Source organism: Neofelis nebulosa, chromosome 7 (genome assembly GCF_028018385.1).
Source record: "Neofelis nebulosa isolate mNeoNeb1 chromosome 7, mNeoNeb1.pri, whole genome shotgun sequence".
NCBI lineage: Eukaryota > Metazoa > Chordata > Mammalia > Carnivora > Felidae > Neofelis > Neofelis nebulosa.
The window spans coordinates 117841451-117853993 of record NC_080788.1 but is presented as its reverse complement, the minus strand read 5'-3'; the positions used below and the strand labels follow the sequence as shown (position 1 = coordinate 117853993).

General features: G+C 40.7%; 1 protein-coding gene across 10 annotated transcripts in view; it reads right to left on the bottom strand.

Moving 5' to 3' along the window:
* The window catches only part of SIPA1L1 (signal induced proliferation associated 1 like 1), a 365694-nt gene that overhangs the window by 257710 nt on the left and 95441 nt on the right, over positions 1-12543 (bottom strand). The gene's annotated exons all lie outside the window — the stretch shown is intronic.

The window sequence follows — 12543 nt, the reverse complement described above, 5'->3', positions numbered from 1 at the left end:
AAGCCAGGAACTGGATGCCAAGACTACCAGTCTTCTTCAGATATTCCATGTAGCGATTAGACCCAGACTTAAGTCTCAAATCCACTTTCCATCTGCATTAAATTTACTTGCAATTTTCTACTGTAGAGTGAGATTCTTTTAAAAGTTACTCTGAATAAAACAGGGTGAGTCATTCTTGATATACAGGTCTAAAGAAAATCAGCACACAAAAGCCCAAAAGTTTTCCCTTTCGGATTTCTTAAATTGAATTCTTTGGCCAACATTTAATCAGTCATGATGTAAAACGAATAGGTAACTTGAAATATTTCACAGTGTCAAACATTTGCTCAATATAGAACAGAAAATCACATAAACTGCTTGGATCATCAAGCAGCACCATTTGGATGCATGACAAGTTGTATCTATTAATGACTGCCCCACTTAAATGATCCAGAAGAATCGACTTCGGGTCTGGCGATTTGAAGAACTTGGGCGTACAACACGCCCTCGGTGCCAGAGGAAGGTAACCGTTTCTGTTACTGCTAACATGAAGTTGATTAGCACAAGATTTAATAACATAAGATTTCCTCAGAAGGGAATTTATTCAGATCAAAGCGCAATTCCTCACTAGTCCTCAGGAAAATGCAATCCAAACAAACAATGGACACCACCCCACAGCCACTAGAATGGCTAAAAGGAAAAACTAAAAATAAGTGTTGGTGAAGATGTGGAGCCACTGGCAGTCTCGAACACCATTAACAACGGTGACCTGGTCTAACTACTTTACAATGTTCTGTGTTACCTACAAAAACTGAACAAACACATAACACAACCCCAGTTACCCATTCCTAGATATAGATGCCCGACAGAAATGTGCACCTAGGTGCCCAAGAAACACATACAGAATGGGCCCACAACAGCATTAGCTGTGATGGCAAAAACTGCACACACACACACACACACACACACACACACACACAAAACATGTTCAGTATAAATAAATAAATTGCAGTAGAGTTACACGTCAGAATACTACATGGGGAGAGAGAAAACCTGTTATACCCACAAATATAATATTGAGCAAAGGAAACCAGACTAAGAGTACATACCGTATTACTCCATTTTTATAAAATTCATAACCAGACACAGCTAGCCCATGGTGATGTAAGTCAAAACAGTGATCACCTTTCCTTGTATTGGGGAAAGAGGGTGAGGAAGGGTGATGGAATGGGAGAATAGATGAGGAAGCTTTTAGAATTAGATAACATTCTAATTTTTAAGTTAGGTAATGGTTACACATATGTGCTGAGTTTACAAAAGTTTATCAATGTAGAAAGCTTAGAGTCTGTGTGCTTTTCTGTATGCATGTTACACTTCATTTTTTTTATTTATAAGAAAAACATCAAACTATTTGTGAGTGCATGTATCTATATATTTTATATAAGTATAAAAAAATAAATATATTTGGAGGAATAGAGCACTTTTGCTTCATAAAGTTGGCATTGTGTACAATTCCTAACATGCATTTCTCTTATTATAGCATAACTATTTTCCCTTCTCTCAAATATTTTAGGGTGTACATTTTTATGGACACATTGCTGGATACCGTATTGAATAGAGCCATAAATTACTGCACATAATTTCCAAATTTTTGCCTTAAGCAATGCTGCAGTGAACGAATGGTACAGACATGTTTGTACATGCTCTCCATTTCACTAAGACAAATTCCTAGAAAGAAATTCCTGGGGCCAAAGTATACATTTAAACATGCTACAAGTGTACAATAACTCTAGAAAAATTTTCATCAGTATTGCTTAAGAAATCTTAGGGGCGCCTGGGTGGCTCAGTCGGTTGAGCGTCCGACTTCGGCTCAGGTCATGATCTCACAGTCCGTGAGTTCGAGCCCCGCGTCGGGCTCTGTGCTGACAGCTCAGAGCCTGGAGCCTGTTTCAGATTCTGTGTCTCCCTCTCTCTCTGACCCTCCCCCGTTCATGCTCTCTCTCTGTCTCAAAAATAAATAAATGTTAAAAAAGAAAGAAAGAAATCTTAGTCATCATTTATTTATACTTAACTATATGAAAAACCTGGCAACCCAGACTAAATAACTTCTCTGAAGTTATGCTTAATTAATGGCCTCCTCTTCTTACAAAGATTTTAGAGCATTTTACATAAATGGGTACAGAAACCTGGGAAAATACTCTCTAGCTATAAATGGATACCCTGAGAAATAAATCTATTGACATCAGTTATAGGACTGACCAAAAATCAATGAAGTCTCAAAACAGAAACATAACAATATAAAACCAAATAAAAAATCGCATCCATGTATTTTTATGATGTAGGTGTATGTTGCATACATGTATTTTTATGTTGTAGGTGTAGAAAAATTATATAAGGGCATTTAACAAAATGTTAAAATATACTGTTGGGTTTAGGATCTGGGTAATTTTTACTTTATTTTTTTAATTTCCTTTTATTTGTTTGTGTTATTTACAATGAACACATGTCATTGTTAAGATTAAAAACTAAGCTAGAAGATCTGAGACAAATACAGTCCCCTGATAGAAAATAAGACAACAGACGTCTTCTTCCTGTTCACAAAACAAATGAAACTGGTGAGAGAGAACTTTCTCAGTCTTTAAGATTTTTCTCCCATAGACTTCTCATCAGTCTTCTGGCATATGACACAGGGTTTTTCAACAAAGCACATGGCAGCAGAACAAGTAAGGAAAGAAAAGCAGCAGGAAACTGGCACCTCCATAAACACAAAAAAGTCATGCTTAGATGAGACGTTCTCCACCCCGCCTCCAAACCTGAGCCAGTGGTGCTGACTCTGCACCATACACAGATAATGTGGGCATTTTCTGCTAGGAAAGTCATTCTTGGTTCCTGTGATGGAATTAAATATATGGATATTTCCTGGTTTGCTATCAAAATCATCATGACTTCCAGGTACTCTCTATCTGAACAAAAAAAAAAAGAGCTGGAGACTTCCCTGTTGCAGGAAGCGTAGCCTTAGGTCTAACGTTCATTATATCCTAGAGACCCACAGAGGTGAATTCCACTCCCGAGGAACACAGGAATAAGCTACTCACCAGGTAGCATTTTACCCATTATCTCAATTACCTTTCCTAAGAGAACGAAGGTTACTTCATTTGTTCAGAGAGAAAAACAAAAGCCATGTGGAGTTTTCTATCCCAGCCAATCAAATCATCCACACTGAGCTACAGAATTGGAACCAAAACTAGAATCTAAATATTCCTTCCTTCGGGACAGTGTCTTGCTTATCAATGGCAATTAAAAACAGAGCTTTAGCAAACCAAAGATCGAAACCCTAATATCAAAACAGCTGCAGACTTCTTGGTGTCTCTTTGGTTTCAACCACCACCAAGAAAGTCGCTCAGTCCTGACTCCAGCAGCAACTCTCCCACTTTGGAAGAGGCTGGCTCAAAGAGTAAGCACCCCACTGAGAGTAACGGCCTTGTTCTCCCAGCCTAACTTCAAACAAGACAAAACAGCCACAATGTGTTGTCACATTTTTTTTTTTTTTTTTACAACTGGATTTTAAATGCAGGCTGTTATGAAGAGTCTCTTGGCTACAGTTCAAAGGACCAAGAACATCCTAATGCAAAAACATTTTCAGCTTCCCCAAATTCTACTTCTTTCAGCCAATTTCAGTAAGTTCTCTTTATCTCAACTAAAAAAATCATGTTATTCTTGTTTTAAGTGTCCAGAGCCTCTTCCAAATAACAGAATTCCAGTGGCTAGAGTTAGCACACAGGCCATTTCAAGTGAGTCAATGCCTCAGAACACAACCAGTCCCAGGGGGACCTGCAGTGGGGGATAAGGAGGTGGGTGGTCAAAGTATTAGCCCCTATGAGTTCAATAAATCACCAATCCATGCAGATTCAGCATGATGACTCGATGAACCAGGTGATTAACCAGATGATGGAGAGCAAAAATGATACCAAATCCTAAACCCCAGAAGACAGCCACACCAGACATTCAAAGGACCATTCAACGATAGTAGTAACAGGGCACGAAGTTCGGACGAAGCCCAGGGGCTACCGCAGCCAGCAAGACACATCCAACTGCCCTCGATAAACTCAATGGCTAATGAAGACAAAGACACAGAAGAGGAAATTATAACTGGATACATGCCATAGTCATCATAACTACCATCGTTTCATGAGAGCTTCGAACCTGCTTGTAATTGTACGTATTTTCATTTCAGATTCACAATTACTCTATCACGTGAGTGTTACAAACCTTGGGCAAGTTCTGTGGGCCTTAGTTTCTTCATTTCTAAAACGAAGGTAACACCTACTCCATGGGAGTAAGAGTACATGCAAAAGCATGTACAACACTGCCTGACATGTGGCAGGTGATAAAGGTCAGCTCTTACTATTATTATAATCATTGGTGTGGTTGGTGTTATTATCACTGGAAAGACAACCAAGAGAAAAAAGTTAAGACCCCTAAGAGAAAGAAGAACGGTAGCTGCCATATACAGTCAAAGGGCCTCAGACAAGCTCCTTCAGCTTCCTCATGTGTAAAATGGGATGAGGCTACCTGCCCCCTCCTCCTCCTCACAGGGCTGTGCTGAAGGCCACAAGAAAGCATCTTTAGCCAGAGAACACAAAGCCGAAAAAAAAAAAAAAAAATCAAAAGTAGGGTTTTAAAAAAATCCCAGGACAGCTACGTAAGAAGAAAAACCATGGTAAACTCTCCACTAGCTAGTGACGCCAGATATCATACCGGGAGTCTTGCACCGGCAGGGGGATCAGAACCTCGAGGGAAGTATTTGACCTCATTGTTCCCCATCATTTTAAAGGCAATCCCGAAGTGCTGGGAAATCCAACAGCCCAAAGGCACCACAGGCTCACTTGGGGCACCACGAGGCCACACAGGAGAGACAGATCTAAGCTGCATTTTATTTCAGCTATCAACATCTGAATGAAGTGATTTTCAAGCTTTATTCTTTATTTTATTATGTCTTACAAAGTTTCCTTTCACCACAATACTAATTGTAAAAGTGAATAGAAGATGAAGTTTCCAATTCTGGCTCGTACAACTTCAAACACACACACAAGCTTCTGGCACTATTTTAATCTTGTGCTCCGTTCTGGAAGACCACAGACACCGAACAGACAGCTCCGGTCCTGTGAAATTTTCCGAATACCCTCTCTCTCTGTGGGGTCTACTCAGCTCATCAACTGGCAAATGCACTCTCAATTATGGTTTGAATATTTTAATAATTTCAATTTAAAAATATTAATAATAAGAACATAAATGAGGATTTTTTTGTCCCATTCTATTTTCCAAATCCTCCAAAATTAGCACCTATTACTTACCTAGTCAGCAAAAAGGAAGTGTTTAAAATAAACAAAAAGGCAAACTATTTAATTTTAATTAGAAACCCCGGCAAGCTACCTAATATCTATTTATTTATTTTGTTTGGCACAACAACTACAATTAACTGGGACAGAAAATGTATTTTGCAAGAGAAATTCAGGTAAGAAGTATCTGTCGTCCAGCTGTTAAAATCAACAAATGTCAGAGACTTGTACACTTACCAGTGTTTTACATTTAATTAAGAAGTAATTATGCTAATATTAGTATCAAATGCATATCTCCGTACAGCACATATGTATTTAGTTAGCTAACCAGCAGCACAACCAATCAGAGAGAGAATATCCAGTGCCTACCATTCACAGCAGACTTCAGACAGATGGACAGATTCAGCCAAGCTAAAATCTAATTTGGTTTTCAAACAAATTTTCCAAGAAAGAAACAGTAATCTGTGTAGATAAACAGGATTCAGCTTCAGCTTCTGGCTGATAACTTCTCTCCAGAAAACCAGAGATGGGGGAGAACTGCTTATCTTCCTTAATACGTGGGGTAGACAGTGATCAATCAACAAATACTTTCTCCAAAGGGGGTAAAACTGTACCTGGATTCTAATCCTAGACTCTCATCGAAGCACCAGACAACTGAGTATCCTCTAGGATCACGGAACATGGAGGAGGTCACACTTCTTGAACAACAGAGTTTCTCTTATTCCCTGCCCCAACCCTCCGCATTCACATACCAGAAATCAAAAGCTCCTACTTGTATTTTCAGCTTGATACACTGATTTTCTTTCTACCTTGGGATACATAAAAACTGTCAATGCAGCAATCAGATTGTATGTTCCTTTCCACTAATTACAATTATTTCACATGAACAAGTTTTCTCTGCCCAAATAGAATATGAGCCCATTTTAAAGTTTTTATACTTTAGTACTTAATTGTTTATACTTAAATTTGGCATCTGCTAGCTTTCACTCAGCCTTCTAACCCTGGGCACCAATAGGCCCTGGGGTAGAGGTCCCTCCATGTTTAGGAACTGGCTCTTACGGGCACAAAACAAGTATAGGCAGCTGCCTAGTCCAGGCCTCGGTGGCAAGGACCACATCATCACCTTCTTCAAAATCTCCCAAAGCTATGAGGATCATTCACAATCCCCTCACATAATACAAAATCTGTAACTCAACAGCACATGGCGGTAGAGTCCAGAGTTGCAAACAAGGAGTGGGTGGCACATACCTCCTGGGCCTGGCTCAACAACGCCTGATGTCAACACCATTCTCCAGAAGCCAGAGAAAAAGAGGTCACCCTTGTTTCTCACAGTCTGGCCCAGTACATGGGCCGAGTACAAAAAAAAAAAAAAAAAAAAAAAAAAAAAAGAATCACATCTCCTGATCTCCCACGATGAGCAAAAGAAATGTCAACCCGGGAACGGTGTATGGGAAACAGTCTCAGGCACTGAGAGGCTTGGGGCATATTCTTTCCCTATTCTAAGAACTACAACTCAGCAGAGTCTGGGAATTTTTTAAGCTTATGTCTTCCGAAGTTGCTCTGATTTCAAAACATTCTCCTATAAACCCAAAGAAAAGTACTAAATGGCATACTTCTACTTTTTCAGAGTAAATGCTAATCTGATTGAGAATTTTATACTGGTCCCACGGAAGTAAATGAAGTCATTCTTTGTGTCCACAGAGGGCTAGGAAGGGCTGTCGTTCCCAATTATTTGTAAAGGCTCTGGGCACCTGACAGGAGGCTATGGGTATTACCTTCAGAAACATGAATTACCTGGCTGTGTCCCTAATGCACCTGCTAAGCATAGCCAGAAACTAGAGCCCCACCTCAGAGTATCAATCACACACACACACACACACAAACAGAACTCTGTAACACCACTGACCTCTAACCTTCAAAAATGTCTTGTTTTGTTTTGTTTTGTTTTAATGACTATAATAGGATTGCCTGGACAAGAACTGATAACCAAAGAAAAACATGTCCAAGACTGTCTGGATTTCATATGTTATTTATCTCTTGTGGGTCCAACAGATAAAAACTGTAACTCTAGGCTCTTCTTCTCCCTCCCACCTAAGCCAAGTGCCAAGAGGTGGACTCCTGGAGCTCACAGGCTGGGAGAAGGCACACCTAATGCAAGTTATTTTCTGCACCAGGAGGAGAAGATGAGTCATTACTGCACCACTACATGGAAGCTGTCCCTGCTGACCCCCTTCCTTTCTAAGACAGAGGTTGCAGCAACTCTAATCACAGCTGCATGTTTCTGCCATCTAATATTTCAAGCTCAGTTTGGTCTTAAAAATCTAAATTCTACATGGAAATCATTCTACTTAACCTGCTTAACATAACAAGATTGTAACCATCAAGAAAAATCACTGAGGGGCACCTGGCCGGCTCAGGTGGAAGAGCACGAGACTCTTGATCTTGGAATTGTGAGTTCGAGCCCCAAGTTGGGTGTGGAGATTACTTAAAAACAAACAAACTTACGGGGTGCCTGAGTGGCTCAGTCGGTTGAGCGTCCGACTTCGGCTCAGGTCATGATCTCACAGTTTGTGGGTTCAAGCCCTGCATCGGGATCTGTGCTGACAGCTCAGAGCCTGGAGCCTGCTTGGGATTCTGTGTCTCCCTCTGTCTCTGCCCCTCCCCTGCTCATGCTCTGTTTCTCTCTCTGTCAAAAATAAATAAACATTAAAAAAAAAACTTAAAAAGAAAAATCATTGAGTCTTTTTTTTCAACGTTGTTTATTTTTATTTTTGGGACAGAGAGAGACAGAGCATGAACGGGGGAGGGGCAGAGAGGGAGGGAGACACAGAGTCGGAAACAGGCTCCAGGCTCCGAGCCATCAGCCCAGAGCCTGACGCGGGGCTCGAACTCACAGACCGCAAGATCGTGACCTGGCTGAAGTCGGGCGCTTAACCGACTGCGCCACCCAGGCGCCCCGAAAAATCATTGAGTCTTAACAGCAAGTGTCAAGGAAGGGCATCTGCAAATATATTTGTTGGTTTCCCAAGGGTCCTGTTGCCTAAATCATCTCAAGTACATTAAATATCGACAACATGCTCTGCTTCAATTTGGCATGTGGCACGTGGTTTGAAAACCAATGTCATTTTTACCCCTTCAGAAGCCCATTGGAAGGAATACAAGGAACTACAATAAGTATAGAAAGGTAAAATTCTTTATCGGTGATTAAATTTCAACAGTTTTCAAAACTGATATACTGATTAGCCTAAAAGATAATTTCCTTATAAAAAATATTAGAAACAGTAGGCAGTACCCACTAAGGCCTTATATATAATGCATCAATTATCTCCTAACACTAGATATTGAGCTGCAAAATGTAAAACAGAATTAAGGAAGTCTAAACATTTTCCAGAGACAGAATGACCACTGTGAAATCTCTTACAGTATAAAAATCAAATCTCAGGACTTTTTTTTTTTTTTAATATTTGATTTTATTTATTTACTTTGAGAGAGACAGAGAGAGAGAGGGAGAGAGAAAGAATCCCAAGCAGGCTCCGTATTGTCAGCACAGAGCCTGATGCAGGGCCCAAACTCACGAACTGTGTGTTGAGATCACGACCCGAGCTGAAATCAAGAGTCGGACACTTAACCAACTGAGCCACCTAGGTGCCCCAAATCTCAGGACTTTTTAAACTTAATACCAACCTATAAGCACAAAATTTATCTCCCCACACATTACTATAAACTGGCTCCCAGATGAACGATGCCCAGAAGTTTCCAAGGGATACTCCAACAATCACCTCAGTGTGCAGCATGCCATATTATCATGCTATACCATCTAGAAGAAAATGTAAGCAGTCACAGAAACAAAGGCTCTATTAGCTTGATCAAATCTTCAAATAATCAGCTTTTCCTCATATTCTGCTATCACTCTATCAGAAAACAAATCACATTTAATATTTATACACATTTATTTCAACTTTCCATTAAATGTTAACAAAATAACATTTTTTTCCATAATTAATTACTAGAATTACAGAAATTAATTCCAAGTTGCCAGGAACAAAAAAAATCTTATTACTGTTCCATGCTTTGGCAAACCTTGTTCTTGCATCTATACTGTGGGCTTTGAGTCAAGTAAAATGAAATCTTGGCTAGAAAGGAGATATATTAATTTAGAGTAGTGACCCTTTCTAAAGAGAATGGGAGAGGATGCCAGTGATACACATTCTGTATTTTTTAAATTAGCCTACAAGATTTTATATTTTTAGTTACTTCTATTCCACTTGGTTATTTTATCCTAAAAGAAGTTTCAAGTGTTATTAACATTTTGAAGCAACGTATCAAAAAGTGTTTTGAAATCTTTTTCTCTAACAAAACATCTAGAACCAGGAGAAAGGAGTCTTAATTAAAAATGTAACCAGAGGCATCTGGGTGGTTCAGCGGGCTAAGAATCCAATTCTTGATTTCGGCTCAGGTCATGATCTCACAGTTTCATGAGTTTGAGACCCATAGCGGGCTCTGTGCTGACTCTGCAGAGCCTGCTTAAGATTCTCTCTCTCTCTCTTTCTCTCTCTCTCTCTGAATAAAAACGTAACCAGTTTTTTTCATCAACGACAATAGCTACGCCACAGGAACAACTATCCAAGATTCATCCAACATTTACTCCACAAGTATGTATGTAGGACTTACTGTGTCCCACACGCTATATCCAGCCATGGACAGACAACGATGAAACAAGACAAACACAGCACCTGACTGCAGCAATTGTGCAGACTGCATGTATCCTTCTGTGCCACCACCTCTGGGCTCAAAGAGAAAATGTGCTTCGTCATCAATCCTAACTAGGGCTGAACAAATCTTCTTACAACGATACCCATAAATGAGACAATTTTTATTAAGAAGTATAAAATTATAATCCTCTCCAAATAGCAGTATGATGGATATATTTTTATAAATAATCTAGATGGCTAAAAGCCCAACCAGAGCCCTTTGGGAACTTCTGGCCAATAATACAAGGACAGTGGCCACTGGAGGCCTGGCTGGAGCTGGAACTGGTCCTTTTCTGGGACTAGGGAAGCCAGCCCAGGAAAGGCCACATAGGGCTCTCCTGTCTAAATGCTTACCAGCCTAAATCCCATGGGAAAAACTCCCTGTGCAAGACTTTGGACCTGAAACAGACCCGTAAATAACCTCCATCTATGGCAGACTTAGTGACTGTGTACATGAAATAAGCCCCAGAAATACCACCATTCAAACAGATTTATAACAATACCACGTTTCCAGTCACCTCACAGCCATGAATTCATCAGGTCGACAAGATTCTGAGAATTTATATGATCAGAATTATAGTTCATAAAACAAACAACTAGGTTTCGTGATCTTTCCTAAACCATCAGTGGTTTCTCAATAACGACATAAGAAGGGTCCAAATTCTTTAGGTGCTCCAAGTCCTAGATGAGTGGGTTTCAACCTGATTTTTCAACTCTTTTCCCCCACACCGCTCTACACAGCCATGACTCCAGGAAAAGTGAACTATTCTCTCTTACCTGAACACACTCCTCTCTTTACCTTTTCCCATGCCTTCTCTCCTGTGTCCCATATGTACTGAGTGGCCACTGATAAAGTGCCTCTCTAATCCCGAATTACATCCACCCTGTTGTGCCCAATTGAAGGGCCACCTCTTCCTCAAGCTTGTGTTAGTGCCCCTTCTACTGAACTTCCGGTGGGCTCTCTCTGTGGAAAGGTATGCATTTTGGAAAAAACACCACTGAAATCTCAACTCTGCCACGTACAAGGTTAGGCCTTGGGCAGCGGACTTGCCTCACTAGCCTCAATGTGGACAACACAGGGGTTTCAGGAACTACTCTGCAAGGATTAGGGGTTTCTGGGCAACGTCTGTGGCCACGCGTTCAAATCTCAGTGCTAACACAACTGCAAACGGACTGACTTCAGACAAGGAACTGACACGCCATGAACCTCAGCTTCCTCAATGGGAGAAAGTGTTCCCATTTCTCAACTCGGAGGAGCTCCATTTATTTCATGGCGGAATGACAGGTGTCAGGGAGCCACTGCAGAGCTGACTCCCATGCCTGGGCCCCGGCGCCCCCACCCCCCATCCTCAGGGTTAGCGGCCCTCCTCTCTCTAGGCTCCCGCCGCACCCTATGCTCCCCTCGGTCATGGTATTACTTGCCCCCTCCATCTGGTGGCACATTTATAACCCAAGTGTAGACTGTCTGGCATTCTGCAAGCACTCTGATGAATACATACACTAGGTCTAAAGTGTTTCACAGGTATAAATCGAAGCACACCAATAAAATCAGGACCCTGAGTGATTCTCAGGCTGAAAAACAAAGGAAAACACCTGTTGAGAGGCTACTTATTCTTTCAGGTCCAGTTCAGATAATAATGCCCTTGACTCACTGAAATACTAGAGCTGGGCTGCCTCCTCCAGGAAGGCTTCTGCTGCTTCCCCAAGAAGGACACTTGACTTTGCCACTGTGACGCAATTCATCTCTAGCAAAATATACCACACCCTTCCCTGTACTTTTTTTTTTCTTAACCACCTTACCTCCCCAATCTGAAGGTCAAGGAGGGCAAGCACGGCCTGTGTGTGACTGGCCTTCCTTCCCAGCCCCTCCCTCCCCCCCAACAGAAAAGGGAAATGAAATGGATTAAAAAGGAGCATTAAAGCTTCGAGAGAAAAATCATCCAAATCACAAGCCAATTCAACATCGCATGATTGCTCTGCCAAGTGACTCATCACCTCTGAGACCCCAAAGTCAGGGTCTGAATAGAACTAGACAGCCAGTCCTCTTACAACTACAGGAGGAATTCAGCAGAATCTCCCAAAATCAAAAGAAAAGCTTTCCCCTGTAAAAGGTTTTCATTAGTGGTAAAAGAATCAGAAACAAGAGAAAACACTTAACTGAAACAAAAATGTTGGGTGGGGGGGTAGCAGCTCTTTCTGTCCTTTTAAACTTTATAATGTTCATGATACTTTAATTTAATATTCTTCCCTCCTCAAGCCAAATAGTTTTCTTAGGGAAAAAAAATCAATGCTTTACATTCCATATTCATGAGCAGTTACAAAAATAAACGAGCACACACAATGGTAGAGCTTTTAAAAATTAACGATTAATCAAATTAATGAAAGAGGACTTATGTATTTTGAACCCGCTGTTTTCCAATACGGGTATCACTTCATTAAAACATCTGCTTTCTTCCTCTGACACTTCAGAATCG